Source organism: Rattus norvegicus, chromosome 16 (genome assembly GCF_021556685.1).
Source record: "Rattus norvegicus strain SHRSP/BbbUtx chromosome 16, alternate assembly SHRSP_T2T, whole genome shotgun sequence".
NCBI classification, from domain to species: domain Eukaryota; kingdom Metazoa; phylum Chordata; class Mammalia; order Rodentia; family Muridae; genus Rattus; species Rattus norvegicus.
Genome location: NC_141549.1, coordinates 57,555,071 through 57,574,601, shown reverse-complemented (window position 1 = coordinate 57,574,601; position 19,531 = coordinate 57,555,071). Strand labels below are relative to the sequence as shown.

The window sequence follows — 19,531 nt, the reverse complement described above, 5'->3', positions numbered from 1 at the left end:
GTGTTCCATTTCATCATTGGTTAGTGCTCTTTACATTTTTGGGTGACTGCCACAATAGTCCAGGGTCATTTTGATATGAACTTTCCAAAAAGGAGCGCCTCATCCAAAAAAATAATCTCAATTACTTCTCGATTGTCGACGATTTCTCCACAGCAGACTCAATCCACTCATTTCATTGACTGATCATCTGACAATTCAGATCCACTTCTCAACTGTGAGCAAGAGGAACATGCATGGCATACATTCTGTTGGTCTCAGGTAGTTATGAACTACGGAATAACCAGACCGAAATGCACAACCCATATCTAATGTTGACAAGATGAAGGTCCATATAATCAAAGGCTTTAATGTGAACAAAGACACAGAGTCCAACAAAAGCTTAGAAGAATCAAGGATTTCTTAGTAACATACTCAAAGGATGAAAAGACATGGTGTTTGGCCCAGGGAGGAGCTAAGTCATTCTGGCAGAGAGAGCTTTGAAACTAACAAGTAAAGTAATGAACACAAAGTGCCCAAGAACATGGAGTATAAGCATCCATAGATGTGATTCTTGCGTGCAATCAACCTACTTAGAATGCTGGTGTGATACTGCACTGCGTGCCCTTTCCTCAGTCCTTAGACTCTCGAGATAGACTGAGGTTTTTCTCACATGTGCTCAGTTTTTCTCACTGAGCGGAGCCTTTAACTTCTCCTTAACCACATCAGCAGTTAGTGTTCAGTTTCAGAAGCAACACAATTTTGCAACTTGGTTTAACCTTCAAGTTTCATGTTCCCTGTTGTTGTAGAAAACAGGGAAGACTTACCTCATACAGAGTCTAACAGACACTAGAAGATACTGAAGAAAATAGAGGTATAAAAATATTTAATCAGAAAACTGATCATTAGATTTGAGTTCATAATGATTATTTATTTAGGAAGTATATTTGAAGGAAAAGAGAAAAGTGTTAGAAAATGAACAGGGTTTTTGATCCTCTCTAAATCCAATGGGTACCAACATTAATATTGTTTGGTGGTAAGGAAAAGACAGGCTAAAAATGGTGAAAGTTATATGTGTTTGGTACGTGTTAGGCTATGTCTGAAGGAAAACGGGAAATAAAAGGCAAATCTTAAAAAGCAAAACATTCTGGAACAGACTCTGCACTTTCAGCAATCAGAAAGCAATAGGAAGGTAGATTGTTGCAAGAATAACACTGTATGTGACCACATCACATCCTTCAGGACAGCCACAGTTATGGAGTGAAACCTATTTCAAGGAGAGGAACAGAGAGACAGAGAGAAACAGAGACAGATGCAGAAAACAGAAGTGGAGAGATGGTCGAATTGAGAGCTACTTACAGGAGTATTAGCCTAGAATGTGTGAGGTCTTACAGTTAATAGTATCATAAGAAGAAAATGAGTTAAATAATTAGAAAGTCCAATCTCAGATTTCAGTCAGCTTCTATGGCGTTTTAGCAGGATGAAGAAGTTTGAAGCAGATACTGAGCTCAGTATTTATGTACTTATATAGCCGAGTATAGTAGCTTAAACCTGTAGTCTTAGAGCTCTGAAGTAGAGTGAAGAGATGTAGGAATTCAAAGCCATCACCACCTTCACAGCAAAGTCAAGGCCAGGCTAGGATACATAGGCACTTGTCTCAAAAAAGCTGTAATAAATAACTAAATCTGTTGACTTCAAGGTACGCATGAAATAAAATCAAAGGCAGCTAGTAGATATTTGTATCTATTACAAATGCAGGGTAAAAATGGGTGGATAAGAAAAGACTGAACATTCCAACAAGAAACTGGAAGCAACCAAGAATCACTAGAGTCTGTGTGGACAGAAAGCCCATACTATTGTTACTCACTTTAAGATTTCTTGACTTTAGCGCCTCGATTCTACCAGGATTATTTTCATCCTATTCTATTTTATATGTGCTAGAAACATATTCCTGTAAACATATTCATTAGTCCGTATACTCAAGCAAACAAACGTGCTTTTGAAAAGGTTTCCATGGATGCACATAAATATGGATTACTCTCCTTGGAGGAGGAGGTTAGAGGAAGCGTGGTAATGTGTCACATTCAGTTCCTTTCTGTACACTGCTCTTCAACATATGTGGATGTCGGCTGTGAGGACATTGGCTGTCTTCTGATCTTAGATGTTCCTCAGCCTGTTTTCACTCTCTAATTACAAATGAAGAACTGGGATTTGCTTCCTCTTCTGAAGTCTGGCTCATTAAGAATGTACACTTATCTGTTTAAGCTTTATCTATGATAGCATTTGGTTAAAACTGGCTTAGAATCCTTAGCATAAAATGTGCATTCCTGGTTTGTATTTTTTATTGTAAACTATTTCCGAGCTATTTCTGGTAAAAGGATATTGAAAGCCCCTTTATCTGAGCAGTTTAGTGAAGTATACATTGTTAGATAGGAGAAAAGACTTAAAAACTGCAAATAAAAATGTTCTGGAAAATGTCAGTTAAGTTTCAAATTGACTAAGGGCTGTGGGCTTTATTGCTATCAATGAGCACACTATCATCTTAGAACTAGAAATTTTATTCTGATGGCAATTTAGAATAAGTTAATATCATTTGAAAAAATTAATATGAATCGATACTCAAATATTTAATGAACTATAACATGTATGCTTTGGTGTTATCGTTGTTCAAAGTAGCTAAGAATAAAATAGACAAGTAACAATGAGCATAGACATGTTAAGGTTTACTTCTGCCTACATCCTGAGATGAAAAGATCTAAAGAGTTCGGATCATGCACTTCAACAAACAAGAGGATAATCCTATTTTGCAAGTCAGTTGGTAAGCTGGCTATGACTTCACCACATCTAGTACAATATCTTCCTCAACACAGGCATGATTGAGTAAAGTCCTCAATATGTTTTATCTTGGTACGGAAAAAGTGAATGCAATTAAATTCAAAGCAGTTTTTGAGAGTAACATCTACTCTTTTCCAAGAGAAAAGTACTCTCAGCTGAATCCAAAATTAGCAGAGAAGACAATGTCCAGAAGAAAATGACACTGTCTGGCTTTGCTAGTTTGGCTAACTTCAGAAAAGGAGCAAATTGACCCATTCTTATTGCCTTGTACAAAGATCAAGTCCAAGTGGATCTTGTACCTCCACATAAAACCAGATACACTCAAATAGAAGAGAAAGTGGAGAAGAGCCTCGAACACATAGGCACAGAGGAACATTTCCTGAACAAAACACCAATGCTTATGCTCTAAGATCAACAGTATACAAATGGAACCTCATAAAATTACAAAGCTTCTGAAAGGCAAAGGACACCTTCAATAAGAAAAAAACAGCAACCTTTTTTATCTTACCAATCTTTACCAATCTTATATCCAATAGAGGGCTAATGTCCAATATATACAAAGAACTCAAGAATCAAATAATCCCAATTAACAAATGGGGTACAGAGCTAAACAAAGAATTCTCAGCTGAGGAATATCGAATGGCTGAGAAGCACCTAAAGAAAGGTTCAACATCCTTAGTCATCAGGGAAATGCAAATCAAAACAACCCAGTCAGATCTCACACCAGTCAGAAGGGCTAAGATCAAAAACTCAGGTGACAAGAGATTCTGGTAAACATGTGGAGAAGTAGGAACACTACTCCATTGTTAGTGGGATTGCAAGTTGGTACAACCACTCTGGAAATCAGTCTGGTGATTTCTTAGAAAATTCGACCTAGTACTACCTGAGGAATGAGTTACACTACTCTTAGGCATATACCCAAAAGATGCCCAAACATATAGCAAGGACACGTGCTCCACTATCTTCATAGCAGTCTTATTTAAAATATCCAGATGCTGAAGAAAGATCTTTCAACAGAGGAGTGGATACAGAAAATGTGGTATATTTACAGAATGGAGTACGTTTCAGCTATTAAAAACAATGACTTCATGAAATTCTTAGGCAAATGGATGGATCTAGAAAATATCATCCTGAGTGATGTAGCCCAATTACAAAAGAATACACATGATATGCACTCACTGATAACTGGATATTAGCCCAAAAGTTCAGAATAACCAAGATACAATTTACAGATCACATGAAGCTCAAGAAGAAAAAGACAAAAGTGTGGATGCTTCAGTACTTCTTAGAAGGAGGAACAAAATACTCACAGGAAGAAATATGGAGACAAAATGTGGAGCTGAAACTGAAAGAAAGGTAATCCAGAAACTGCCACACATAGGGATCCATCCCATATGCAGTCACGAAACCCAGTCACTATTGAGGATGCCAAGAGGTACATGCTGACAGGAGCCTGATATAGCTGTCTCCTGAGAGTCTCTGACAGAGCCTGACAAATACAGAGGCAAATGCTCACAGACAACCATTGAACTGAGAACAGTGTCCCCAATGGAAGAGTTAGAGAAAGCACTGAGGTAGCTGAAGGAGTTTGCAACCCCCTATGGAGAACGACAATATCAACCAAGCAGACAACCAAAAGCTCCCAGGGACTAGACCACCAGTCAAAGAGTACACATGAAGTGACTCATGGGGCCAGCCATACGGCCTGTTGGGCTTCAATGTGAGGAGAGTCTCTTGTTCATCTGAGTGCTCGATGCCTCAGTATAGGGGAATGCCAGGGTGAGAAGGAGCAAGGGAATGGGTGGAGGGGGGAGCACCTTCATGGAGTCAGGGGCTGGGAGATGGCATAGGGGGGTTCTGGATGGGAAACCAGGAAGGGGGATAATATTTGAAATATGGATAAAAAAATTCAAGAAAAACAAAAAAAAAGAAAAGAAAAGGAGATTAGTTTTAGGCCCCAAGTATATAATCCCATTAAAATGGTTTACCCTTAGATTTCTTAGGTTTGAAAGACATTTACCAAAGTATATATACCTAAATTTTCAGAGTAGGAAACAAAACTAGGATCTCCACTTTAAAAAAAACTTAATTATGTTCTATGTAACACTTAGAATCTAATAATATGATAAGAGAGTAAACATTTAATTATCCTAACTGTAAGTGGTGCATTTGGAAGTGAAAGTCTTTTGCTATCACTCTATGTACCTGGACTAAGCCTATTATTAAGGACTTTAAAGTCATGAAGAAATTGGAGGAAATGATCATAAACTCTTAGTGAGAAACAGAGGACAGAAAAATGTCTGAGTTTGATTCATAAGTATTGACATTCAGTCTCTGCATTTACTTAATATTTTGCTACCTTTCTTACTTATCCCATGACCACCTGACCAGGAAAAGGTGCTGCCACAACAAGCAGAGACGTCCTAGACAATCCCTGTCAGACACACGCACACACACGCGCACACATGCATACACAATCTGATACTCTCTCTTTAGGTCATGTCAAAGTGACAGTGAATGCAAATTAGGACAACACTAAATAGAAACGTTTGTTTTACAGGCAGAGTACTACACATGGCAAAATGTTTAAAGCTGTTAGTAGGTTATTAAGAAGTGGTTTATACAAGGTTACCATGTTAAAATGTGTAGAGCAAAATACTAGCAAAGCATCTCTGGTCCTTCCACATTCTGACTCAGTATCCTTTGAGAATACTGTTATAGCCAACTTAATCTGACAGCCGCTATTGACTGCATTTTTAAATTCTAGCTGGAATACCTCTTTTTACTAAATGAAAGAAATAAATGTTCACAGACCTCTCCAGTGGGTGATTATAATCATTTGTCTGAGATGTATCAAAATGAAGTTTGAGAGAAAAATCCATGTATTTACTGAATATAATTTGTAAACAATGGTATTGTTGGGTCTGTGGTGTCCTGTAAATGCTCATGTGTTAAGATCTTCGTTCCCAGCTTGGAATTTCTTAGAGGTGGTGGAAACTTTATGAAGCTGGCTCTCTCTCACCCTCTCTCTCGCTCTCGCTCTCACTCTCACTCTCGCTCTCGCTCTCATTCTTTCTCGCTTTCTCGCTCTCTTCCGCTCTCTCTCACTCTCTCTCTTTCTCTCAGTGATGTACTCCTTCATAGGTGTATGTTAGCTCCTAGACAACTCTCCTTACTCTTCTTTCTCATTCACTCTCTGGAAAGGGTCTAATGCCATCATGTGCAATCATCAGTGCAAAGAAATGCTATCTACAACCATGGACTAAAGCCTCTAAACCTTTGAGTTCGAAGTTATTCTGGATACACTGACTGCCTCAGATTTTTTTTTCAATAACAACTGATGAAAAAGCACTGAGTATGAACTCTCCCTCAATCCGAGTGCTAGAGGCATCGCCCAGAGAACAAGATACAATAAACAAACAAGCGCTCTCAGGAGGCTGGTGATCTTTCATAAGATACATGTCTACCTCATATTTCCTGTAAATCAAACTAATGCTAATATTCATTTACTAAGATTATAAGTATTCCCCATAGACATTTTAGAAAATTACATTGCCAAATAAAGCCCAATGATAACAAAAAAATGCCACCGCAGTACAAATGGTGTTCAACAAATATTTGATCCAGTAATTACATTAATGCTATCATTAAAATATAAATCTCCTGTTTTTGATTTGCTTATGTGTCAAAATTTATTTACCATTAGAGAGCTGTTGGTTGCAGTCAAGGTATATGTGCCACTACTGTATGTACCCTTAGGGTTATTGCCACATGCTGTTCATTATTGTGGTTCATAGGCATCGAAGCTGCGTAAGATCGTTATTTGCTTTATTTTCTTTAGGAAGATTGTGTGATGCCTTCTGCTCCCATGAAAGTTGATCCTCAAGAAGAAAACATTAAGGTCAGTTCTAGCTCTGTGGCCTCTGGATCCTGTGTTTAAAATGCAGTGTCTTCATCAATTAGGACTTACCTTCCACCTCTGGGAAGTACACAAGAGCAGTAGTCTCTTCAAACCCAGAAAGTTTACACATAGAACTACAGGCAATAAAGAAACAGGACCCCCGTTGAAGGAATCAGAAAGGACTGAAAGAGCTTGAAGGGGCTTGAGACCCCATATAAACAACAATGCCAACCAACCAGAGCTTCCAGGGACTAAGCCACTACCCAAAGACTATACACGGACTGACCCTGGGCTCCAACCTCATAGGTAGCAATGAATAGCCTAGTAAGAGCACCAGTGGAAGGGGAAGCCCTTGGTCCTGCCTAGACTGAACCCCCAGTGAACGTGATTGTTGTGGGGAGGGCGGTAATCGGGGGAGGATGGGAAGGGGAACACCAATATAGAAGGGGAGGTAGAAGGGTTAGAGGGATGTTGGCCTGGAAACCGGGAAGGGGAATAACAATCGAAATGTAAGTAAGAAATACTCAAGTTAATAAAGTTGAAAAAATTAAAAAAAAGAAATGACATAAATGAGAGAAGTCTTCTTCATCAGGGAAGAACACACAACTACATTACTCAACACCAAATGATCATACACTGGAGTAACATTATTTAGAATGAGAAGGTTGTATTTAGAAATACACACACACACACACACACACACACACACACAACACACACACAACACACACACATACACACACACACACACATATATATATATATATATATATATATACACACACACACACACACACACACACACAATGTGTGTATTCATGTGTTTGTACAAATAGCACCAACTTCAGTTTAAAAAGAAGCTGTGAATTTGAAAGAAAGCAAAATGTTACATGAGAGAGTTTTGAGAAATTAAAGGACAGGAGAAATTATGTAATTATATTCTGATCTCAAAACTAAAAAAAAAAGAAGAAAAGAAAGAAAGAAAATATTATCCCTAGGTTGGATTTTCCTAAAACCAAATTATAACTTCATTTTTGTTTGTATTATGTCATTAAAACTGCATGACTGTAACTCTGACTATTTGCGTTACGATGTTTCTTGATTAAATATTTATATTTAAATGGTGGCCTTAAATTCTCCTATAAAGTCAGACACCGTACATAATATATGGCTAGATACCTTCACTGACTCTAATAGTTATATGATGTAGTAAAAACAATACAGAAAAACTGTTTGCAGAAAACACTCATGAAAAAAGAAGTTTCTATCAAAAATAATATTTTAAAATATTATGGAAAATAGATTATATTGGAATGTTGTCTGCTTTGTACTAATAAATTTTAGATGTTCAGAGAATGAAACTTGCCATTGAATGTCTTAGTCAGATACCACAGAGATTAACTAAGAATTTTTAGTACAGTATAAAATAGGGGTCTCAGAAGATAATATTGGAATTCTTTATTTTTACATTTCGCTTTTAGTCTACTTTATTCTTGAGGCAGAGTTTCATTTGCTTGCTATGTAATGCAGCTTGGCTGCAGACTCCCCATGAAATCCAGATTGGTCTTAGTTTCTCAGTGCTAGTACCCAGGGCAGCTGGGTATCATCACATTCATCTTAATATTCTCTAAGTTTAAAGCAAAGCATTTCCAAAATATTGGAGTTAATTCCTCAGAAGTTATTTATATTGAAAGAAACTCACTTCTAGAAATCCCTGAATTTTTTCTTGATTCCTACATATCTGTCCATATGGAATTCCAAGAATTTTCCATTTTTGACTTCAAGATCCCTTCAGTCCTAGGGTTATGACCCTGCTCCCAAAGTTTCGATGTATTTACTCCATTTCTGGCTTGGCAGAAAGTTTATTGTTCTATTCCTGTCACTTTGGTCTCGATCACAAGTGACTGAGTCTGCATCTACCGTTGGTGTCGGGCAGTAATGACTAGTTCACGCTGCTCGCTTAGCACTGAGCATGTGCAGACAGGCTAAGCTGGCCCACAGGTTGCTTGTGTGAGCAATCAGCAGAGCCAGAGCCGAGCGCTAATTACCGGATGGAAATATTGTCTCACCACTTTTATTGGGCCCAAGTCCCTTATTCATTGTGTACAAAACCATATTTTTATCTTTCTCAGTGAAATGAGACAAATTTTTGAATCATCTTTTCACCTTTTTTGCCACTCCTCCTCCTTCTCCTAAATTTCGGAGATAGAAAGCCAATTTGTTTCACTCCTTGTATATTTTGCAGCAGAGAGTAATCCTTGAGGGCTCTTTTAAGATTACATTAAATGTAATTATCTGGTCTCGAGTGAGTAAGACCCTAATTACTTTTGAAAGAATGATCTACATTGGGCCTACGTTCAATTTGTTGTATACACACAGCAAGCAAGGAAAACATTCAGTGGCAGAAATACAATGTATGGTCTAATTTGGTATTCAGTGACCACTTCCACAAAGCTAATCCCAGCCTCCTAGAGAAGAGACTAATCTTCTTTTGTCAAGTGCACAATAGGTCAATAACTATATTTACATTTCTCATATGGCTCCTGCTAGCACTCCAAGAATAAAATCACCAGTAAATATCAACACTTAACCATGCTTAATGTTCTTTAAAAATGAAACACTATATTTACTTTACATATTTCTCAAACCAAGTTCATTTAAATTGTTTCCTTTATTTATACTAATTAAACAATAGTCATAGGAACTCAGGATCTCACTTAAATATGTTACAAATCACAAGTGCTAAGCCTTGAATGCAACTTGAATATTTTAAAGTTATACAACTATACATATTGGAATATACAATGATATGCATATTCCTATGTATATTCCAATAATTTAACTATTCCAATATATGTATATTTCTATATAATATGTTACATACAAAACATAATTATATATTATATAATTAATATATAACTATAGATTATGTTTATTTTTATATAGTTCTGTACAAATGTATCATATATAATTAACAAATAGATATATAATATATTATACATATATTGGAATAGTTAAATCTTTATATTTGGATTTATATATGTGTATATATATACATATATATACATATATATATCGAGAGAGAGAGAAAGGGAGAAAGAGAAAGAGGTTATATGAAACTCCTCTTTTTCTGTGAAACTATCATTATCAACCAAGTATGCCTTATGATACATGTAAAACATCAGCTTTTCTTGTTATCTTCCATGGAATATAGTCCATGTATAAAAAACTAAAAACCAAATAAATATTTTACTTCTCTATATTTTGTTTTTGTTTGTTCCTTTGCATTTATTTTTTCTGATTGGCCTGTCATTCTTAAAGCTGGTTATCAGATAACTGGCTCTCAGTGTGGTAGCACATAAGTAGCCTTTAAACTTAATCTACATATTTTAAGTTATCTTGCTCAATTGGGCAAAATTCTTAGTTTATATTCTGACTCAGAAGTCTAAAAAACTGCATGCATCTTCTTCCACAGTCAGTCTTCCCTGGTAACCAACAGCCATTTGTGTTTAATCTGCAGAGAACTTTCTGTGCACTTCATTTTTATATTTCCTCAATCCAAACTTTTTCATAATGGATTTGTAGTTACAGCATTTTGGTCTCAAAAACACTGAGATGTAGAATATAGAGTAAAAAAAAAAACAATCAAGGAATGGCAAAGGTATCTTAGGTGGAGGAGAAAGAAGGGTGTTCACAATGATGTCAATGTGCTCTTTGGTTGGTAATTTATCTCTGGGACTTCCCAGAAGTCATGTTTAATTGACACTGTTGGTCTTCCTGTGAGGTTGCCATCACCTTCAGAGACTTCAATCAATCCCCTAACACTTCCATAAGTGTCATGCACCTCCATCCAATGTTTGGATGTGGGTATCTGCATTTGTCTTAGCCAGCTACTGGGTAGACTCTTTCAAAGGACAGCTGTTCTAGGCTCCTGTCTGCAAGTAGAACACATGATTAATAGTGTCAGGGATTGGTGCCAGTCCATGAGATAGGTCTTAAGTTAGTTCAGTCACCGGTCATTCATTCCTTCACTCTCTTTTCCATCTTTGTCCCTACACTTCTTTTAGACAGGAACAATTTTGGATCAAAAGTGTTGTAGGTGTGTTGGTGTCCCCATCCCTTAACTGGGGGTCCTGTGTGACTACTAGAGGTAATCTCTTCCGGTTCCATAGCCTCATTGCCTTAGTTAGGGTTTCATTGTGGTTAAGAGATACCATGACCAACGCAACTCTTATAAGGGACAACATTTAATTGGGGCTGTCTTACAAGTTCAGAGGTTCAGTTGATGATCAAAGCCTGGCAGCATCCAGGCAGATGCAGGACTGGAGGAGGAGCTGAAAGTTTTATATCTTGACACAAAGGCAGACAGAAGAAGACTGGCTTCCATATGGTTAGCAGGAGGGTATCAAATCCTACCCTCACAATGACACACTTCCTTCAAAAGGTCACACGTACTCCTACAAGACCACACAAGTGCCTCTCCCTGGTCCAAGCATATTGAAACCATCACACACACACACTGTTGGCATCTTGGCTAAGGTCATCCATATTGACTGAGCTACCAAAAAACAAGAGCACACATGGGCTGGTCTGAAGCCTCCAGCTGCTTTGTCTTCCCTCAGTGCGAGAGTATATGCCTAATCCTGCAGAGACTTAGTGCATCAGGATGGGGCATTGAGGGGAAGGCACTTTCTCAGAGGTGAAAGGGAAACAGATGGAAGGAGGAACTCTGTGAGGGAGAATGGAGAATCAGCATTTCTGATATAAATACATAATAAACAAAGTAAAATAGTAATTCAACAAAAATCCATAAATAAAGTAATAACAATAGCCAGGCAGTGGTAAAAGGCAGCACAGAGTTGCAGTAGGTGACTGGGTTTGGTGCCGATAGCAGTCAATGCTCTGCCCAGCCCCTACCCTGCTTGCCCTTTAACAGTGGCAGGCAATTTACAGGGTCATCACTGGTTTTGCTGACAGAAGCAAAACTTAATTAGCTGTGGCCAGTTCCTTCTGTGACCAGTAAGAATCTCTGAAACTGTTTTACCTCTTAAGGGGCCAGCAAGAAAGAAAAGGAAAAAGAAAATCATGCACACATACACTTATACTGGAAGACAAAAAACAGTCTCTAACAGGTTCCAACAAGCAAGTTCCAACAATGTCATATATACATATATAATATATACATATACAATATATACAATATATACATATATACATATACAATATATACACATATACATATATACACATATACATATATACACATATGCATACACACAATACACATATATACATATACATATATACACATATACACACACTACACATATACACATATACTTATATACACATATACACACAATACACATATACAAATATATACACACATATACACATACACATACAGATGTACATAAATAAATGTAGGAACTTATATACATACAAATGTACATACATATATACATATATAGAGACACACATATACATACAGATGTACACACATATGTATGTACATATATATAGACATATAGATACATGCAGACATACATATAGATATATATGTGCATATACTCACATATGCATATTTATAAGCAGGCTCTAGCACACTTTACTTTTGTTTTTACCTTTTTATAGCATTTTAGACAAAAGTTCTCTATGTAAGAAAAATTGCTTCACAGATAAAATGTCACACAAGAGGGAGTTACAGCAGGATGTTGACAATAAGTTCAAGCCGTTGTTTTATCTTTGTCTCATTTTATAAGCTCATTATTAGTTCAAAGCAACAGTTTTATATATTCATTGCCTTACTTTATCATAGTCACACCTGTGCTCTCATCCTTGGACCTGACCTAGAATGAATAGTTTTCCTTGATCAGAAATCTGTCCCAAGCCTATTTCTCTTCCTAATGCAATTTACATCCTTGTAGTGCATAAAAGCCCATTGGATCCCTTTTTATGCAGCCTTTACTTACTATGCTATGAGGAGGGGGCATATTCTATTCTCAATTTTAACTTTACTATATCTTTCTGTTAAAACAACTAACATTATCTCCCTAAACTTCCTATCAAATTATTCTCACTAAAAGTTTTTAATTAAATTAGAATCAAATCAAGTCTATAAAATCATCAATTCATGTAAACAGCATTATCTCACGAAAGTTCATCTTTATGTTGCTCTGCCAGAATTTTCCCAAAAGGTGGGCTGATAACCAGAAGTCAATCATAACAGATCACAGGCAGAAAGGATCTTTCTTTGACAAATTATACTTCGTCAGAAAAATGAGGAATACAGCAATGGCAACATGAGAGAGCACATCAGTCAGCAGAAGCAATCCTGGGACAAAGCTCCTGTGGCCATGTCTCCCAGAATTCATCCATTGCAGCCAGGCAACGTGGCGAGCCAATTCCAAGAAGCTCAAGTGCCTACTGTAGCTCATCCTGCATGGTGCCTGCCAGTTACAGTAAGAAAGAAGGAGGGAGGGAGGGAAGGAGGGAGGGAGGGAGAGAAAAATGGAGGAAGGAAGGAAGGAAAGAAGGGAGGGAGGGAGGGAGGGAGGTAGGGAGGGAGGGAGGGAGGAAGGAAAGGAGGGAGGGAGGAAGGAAGGAAGGAAGGAAGGAAGGGCAATGAATTTTTTCAAAAAGTTTAGTCAGTGTTAGAGTCTGGAAAATGAAAAGGCCATCAGTTAAAAGAAGCAAAGAGGAAAATATACATGTAAGCCATCCTTTGTTAAAATTACAAAATGGTCAGGCCAGACGTGCACCTTTTATCCCAGCAGCTAAAAGGCAGAGGCAGGCAGGTCTCTGTGAGTTCAAGGCAGCCTGGTCTACACAGTGAGTTTTACAGCAGTCAGAGTGACACAGTGAGATATTTTCTCATTTAATTAAGTAATTAATTAAATAAAAAGAAGAAAGAAAGAGAAGAAAAGAACAAAACAAAAGGATCTAAAATGTTGTGTAAAAATATACTCTTACCAGGACAGAATAGACCTACTATAAATGTTCTGGTATGCCATTTTTTAAAAAACTGAAATATGTGTGCTGTCAAAGCATTTCTCTTTTGCTTGTCCTTCTAATGTGCTTTGAGCTAAACTACACCTACCTTAAAATAGATGTTTAGGGGTTTATGCCAAGCAAGGTAGCCAGTTCAGGTTATTCAACAGGCAGAGTTTAAGCAACTTTTTATTTTTTAATTACTTTTTAAACACAAGGTTAATGATGGGCAATGTAGACTGAAACAATAGAAGAGCTAAAATTGAAATAAATTATTTTTTAAAGCTCATACTACTATGCTTGATGGTTCTTTTAAGTATTGTAAAATATCATATTATTTGAAGAACTTGGAGACAGTAAGTTAAACAAAATGATCCATACACAGGTTGGGCCACCTCACATTGGTGGGATTTTTTTATCTCATAAAGATGTTGCTATTACTCAACAGTAATATCACTGTGCTTCTGCTTCCCCATTTGTAAGAGAAGGATAACAGTCTCTCCTTCATTATCAGAGAGATTTAATGAGGCTTATGCAATTTTAAGAGAAGTAACAAGGATATATAACGTGTGTTCAGTGGTAGTTAGCTTTGTCTTAAGTATACTATTTGGAGTAGTTTAAAACCTGAGACTGTCTTACTGAAGAGACTCATTTGGAAAACCACTGCTCATTTTGTCAATACTTCAGTTGCTTCCAGTTTGTTTTATTTATTTTCATATTTACTGGATGCTTACGGGTTCTGATGTGCCTGCTGTGTGGCACTGCTAATGGCTTAGTATTGACTGACTTTTAAAGTCCTATGCTTGAAATGTTCTTTCCTAGCCTGAGTCACTATCAGATGTAGTTGAAGCCTTTTCAAGTGAGAACAAACTGGGGTGCACACAGGAAGGTGATGTTGAGTTTCATAACACTGCTGACAGGAGCCTGATATGGATGTCTCCTGAGAGGCTTTATCAGAACCTTACTGATACAGATTAATCTGCTTGCAGGCAACCATCAGACTGAGCATGGGGACTGCAATGTAGAAATTAGAGAAAGGATTGAAGGAGCTGAAGGGGTTTGCAACCCCATAGGAAGAACAACAATATCAACCAACCAGACCCTCCAGAGCTCCCAGGAACTACACCACCAACCAAAGAATACACATGGGGGGACCCATGGCTCCAGCAGCATGTGTTGCAGAGGATGGTATTGTCTGGGATCAATAGGAGGAGAAGCCCTTGGTCCTGTGAAGGCTCTTTTCCCCTGTAGAGGGGAATGCCAGGGTGCTGAGGTGAAAGTGGGTGGGTGGGAGTGGGAGCATCCTTATAGAAGCAGGGAAGGAGACAAAGGGGGTATTGGGAAAAAGGATAACATTGGAAAGGTAAATACATAAACTATCCAATAAAAATGTTTAAAAAAAGAATATTTGGATATAAAAGTATATCTATAAAATATATACTATTATAGCATTTACATACTATATAAATACATATATAATATAATTATAATTACATAACTGTAAGTCCTGGTTTTGTAATTCAGTTGTAGAGCATTCACCCTAAGTTCAAATCCCCAATACTATCAAAAAATTCTTCATGTAATTCTCCAATATAGGTGTTATAGATGAATATACATGTTATATGTAATATTGCATATAAAAATAATTCTTATTTTTTCACTTAAACCTTTCTGGAAATGCCTTCAGAGACAGATAGAGAGCTGTTTCCATAGTGACTCTTAATCTAATCAAATTAACAATGAATATTAATGATCACTTTTTATTTCCCAGATTCTTGCCAACACTTTTAGAAACAACTTCTAACTGACCTTTGCAACCTATACTTAAACTCACATATGTGTTTATGCTTGTTTGGGAGGTTGGCAGAATGTCTTCGTGTGCTTATTTTACAAGTAATGAGTGGTTCAGTTCCACTTCCATTTCTTCTGTGACCAAGGGCAGGCAGGAGTTGGTGACTATTGTCTGTGAAGAGCTAGATAGTAAATATTTCAGATTTCCTGTGCGACACTTTATCTGTGGTAGCTATTCAGCCATGCTGCTGCCACTGAACAAAGACTTAAAGGCAAAAAAAGAAAAAGGAGAAAGAAAAAAGAAAAAGAAAAAGAAAATACTTAGTGCCCTAGCTGAGTCTAAGTAGTGTCTCCCTGGTCAGTTGTAATGTATTGTTCTGGCACTGTTACTGCATCTGTAAAACCTATAGCTTCCTTTCTTTAGAAATACCTTGGCAAATTTCAAAGATGCAAATATATTTTACACGTTACAATCCCATTTGCGGCTACTCCTGAGTGCTAATTGTGCCAGGAAGATGATGCTTTTGTACCCTTGTGTCTGATATCACAGAGCATTATAGACTTTGTAAACAGAGATCTATTCAAAATGGGCAGAACTAATTTTGACTAAGTTTGAATTTAGTAACCTGGTAGCTGTCGATTTCACCTTGAGAGATGTATGAAGTATGGAAGTGTGTGAACAGTGGTGTTCATATGAGAAACACTTTTATGTTAATACATGGTGTCATGACATCAAGTGAAAAATATAAAAAGGAAACCCTTAGTTCTGCAGTAGAATTTGTTGTGGACTTCTTTTTTATTGAATATTTTATTTAGTTACATTTCAACTGTTATCCCCATTCCAGGTTTCTCCTCCAAAAACCCCTCATCCCATCCCCCTCTCCCTGCTTCTATGAGGGTGCTCCCTCACCCACCCACTCCCTCCTGCCTCCCTGCCCTGCCATTCATTCTCCTACACTGGAGCATTGAGCCTTCACAGGATTCTCTTCCCATTGATGCCCGACAAGGCCATCCTCTGCTACGTATGCAGCTGGAGCCATGGGTTGTTCCTTGTGAACTATTTGGTTGGCGGTTTAGTCGCTGGCAGCTCTGGGGCGTCTGGTTGGTTATTATTGTTGTTCTTCCTATGGAATTACAAACCCCTTCAGCTCCTTCAGTCCTTTCTAAGTGCTGGCCTTGCAGATATGTGCCGTCGGCTGAGAGCCAAGGCCGTTCTCATTTACTCCTCAGTTCTCTCCTTTTCTGTAATATTTTATTCATCATTTTTTGTTGTTCAATGTCTTAACTCTATGTGCAACAAACAACATAAAAATTATAAAAGTTTCCCAAATTGACATTTATTCATATCCAGTATTTGGAATTAGCTTCCTTTAATATAATTAACTATATAAAAAGAAAGCTGAAGATCTTTCTTTTCGTTTTCCTTATGTTGGTCTAAATGTACTAATGGTCATTGGTTCTCCACATTATTCCACATTGAGTGAAATTGAGTTCTTTGTTAAAATACATCATTTAAGTAAATTATAAAGACTACTGGGGAATAGAATTGCACATTTTAAATAGCTGAGTACAGTTAGAACAGGAAGCCTATTTAGATGTCAAATTTGTATTTGAAAAAAAAATTGAGGAATAGAATCTCATTCCTGTAATCTCAGCATTCAGTATGCTGAAAGAAAAATTACTGAGTTCTCAAGGCTAGCCTTGTCTATAGGGTAAGACCGTGTCTCAAAGTGACAATTCTATATTCCACTCCTCTGTTCCAATTTATGTAAAGAATTATTTGGTTCTTGCTTTGGCAGCACAAACACTGATGTTGGACGAATACAGAAAAGGTTAGCATGGCTATGCACAAGGATGGTACACAGTTATGAAACATTCTATATTCTTCTTTCTCTACTCTCTTAGCCTTTTCATTCTTACTCCACATAAAAACACTATTTGGAGTTCTTTTTGGGAAGAAGACCTGGGTGGAAAAATAGACCATTCTCCTATACAATGTCATGAGATGACAGCATACCAGTGCTCTGGATGAAGATGACAGTGAAGCAAAGGAGAAGGGAGCAAACTCTTCAATGGATTGACTCTCATTCACAAAGTCATCAAAGCATGCCCTGTGCAGGTCCACGTGACAACAGAAGACCAGAAGAAGCGAAAGACCTTCACCAGACTTCCTGATCTCTGTCATGACAGGAAGGAAAAGGCTGAGAACTTGGAGTTTTGTACTGTAACCTAGAATGATACATTTATGACCAACTGTGGGAAGAGATGTCCAAGAAAATCCTTAGTAATAAATGGGGCTATTGGGGCTTCTCTCAAGTGTGTTATATACATGCATCGGTCTCTGCAGCTTTATTTGTGTGTATGTACCCGAATGTTGATCAAATAGTCAACGCTTGTCTCTCCCTAAAAAAAAACAATTTTTTGTGCTTTTCCATGGATTTAAGATATTCACGTTCTATGCTCTTGGATTTAAAATAATTATTTAGTTCATAATATCTTCCAAGAATGGTGCACCAAAAAGATGCTTTGAAGTATTCTATAGTTTTCTAAATTTTGCACACTGTTCTTTGATTTTACGTATGGTAATTTAATTTTACAATATAAGCCTTTTAAAAAGCAATATTCTTTTTAAAGTGGAAAGTTTTCTGGAACATAATAAAACCACGAGCCAAGAGAATACCTCTTCAGGTACTAAAGTTTAATATGTTTCAGTACACTCATAATAACTTTATATTAAGTCTACATATCATCCATAGCTTATTTTAAATACATATGTACATGTATATACATAAGATATGTGTACACATATAAACACTATACTTACATATATGCATAAATGTGCCCTTTTTTCACTTACATAGAATTTCACATACCCAAGGAATCAGATAAGGCTTTTCTTAATATACGTCATTTAACTGTGGTGTGTTGTGTCCTTAGACACCAACTACCCAAAATTCATGTAGACCTAAAAAGTGTATAATAACTGAAAATCGTTTTATAAAATCTGCTTAGTGATATGACACCCAGAATAAACATGAGAAAATGTTTTAACAAGCCCAATTTTATTTCAAAGTATTCATCAAAAATATCCCTGGCACATCTTTTGTTTTCATTTTAGTGATGTCTTAATTATTGGGTTGCTTGGATGCAAGTCCTGCTTACTGAAACACAGAGAACATCTGCCTCAGATCCAAGTTTCAGGTTTATCACTCGAAACAACAACTATCAAAGAGAAACAATATTTTGTACTAATGATGCATCTGAATATCAGCCATGTTAGGAAAAAAGGTTCAACTTTCCCCAAATTTAACTAAAATGTTTTTAAGTTTTCAACATTACTCAACTGACACATTTTGTTACAGATTACCATATACTGATTTAAGACACAACAACCAACAATAGAATGCACAAAGGTGCTGGTAGCTGTTGGTAAGCTTTTAGCAAAGTGAAACTGTAACTATTCCAATATTTTGCTTCAAGTGCTGATAATTAATTAAGTGTCCATTCAAGCAAATTTAATCACAAGTTCATGAGTATCTGAAGGTAGGTCTATACCCCTCAGTGGGGAGATTATCATTTGAGGCAAACAAATTAATTTTATGTTTGTAAGTCTTTACTTCCTTATTAAGAATTACTGTATTTTCTGGAATTTTCTGATAACAGAGTTTCCCTACTACAAGAAATAGATTTTTTTAATAGAAATAACTAGAAAATAATCTGTTGGTGTTGGAGAACACAAAAAACAGATCTCACTTGAGTAAATATGGGTGATCAACTTATTAAGAATTACAAGGCTTCAATGTTTACACCTCCTGATTGACAGCCTGTTCTTATGGTTCTGTTTAGGAAGAATGACAGACACCCTGGGAAGGGAGAAGTGATGTTGTCCAAACAAAGGATAATGTAACTGATATTGGATTAATCCAGACTGTCTGGCAAGAACTAAGAAGTAGGCTTGCTAAGAAGTTTATGATATAAACTGTATTCTAAGGACAGTCACTTACTTTCTTCATGGGTAACACAAATGTTTTATATAAT

General features: G+C 36.9%; 1 protein-coding gene and 1 non-coding gene across 1 annotated transcript; one reads left to right on the top strand and one right to left on the bottom strand.

Annotated features, from left to right (window-relative positions):
- Erich1 (glutamate-rich 1) overlaps positions 1–19,531 on the bottom strand; it is a gene marked incomplete at its 5' end in the record, with an annotated part of 52,793,804 nt that overhangs the window by 26,089,762 nt on the left and 26,684,511 nt on the right.
- LOC120097661 (U6 spliceosomal RNA) lies at positions 17,277–17,380 on the top strand. The gene has a single exon (XR_015640585.1). It is a non-coding gene; the product is annotated as a U6 spliceosomal RNA (small nuclear RNA).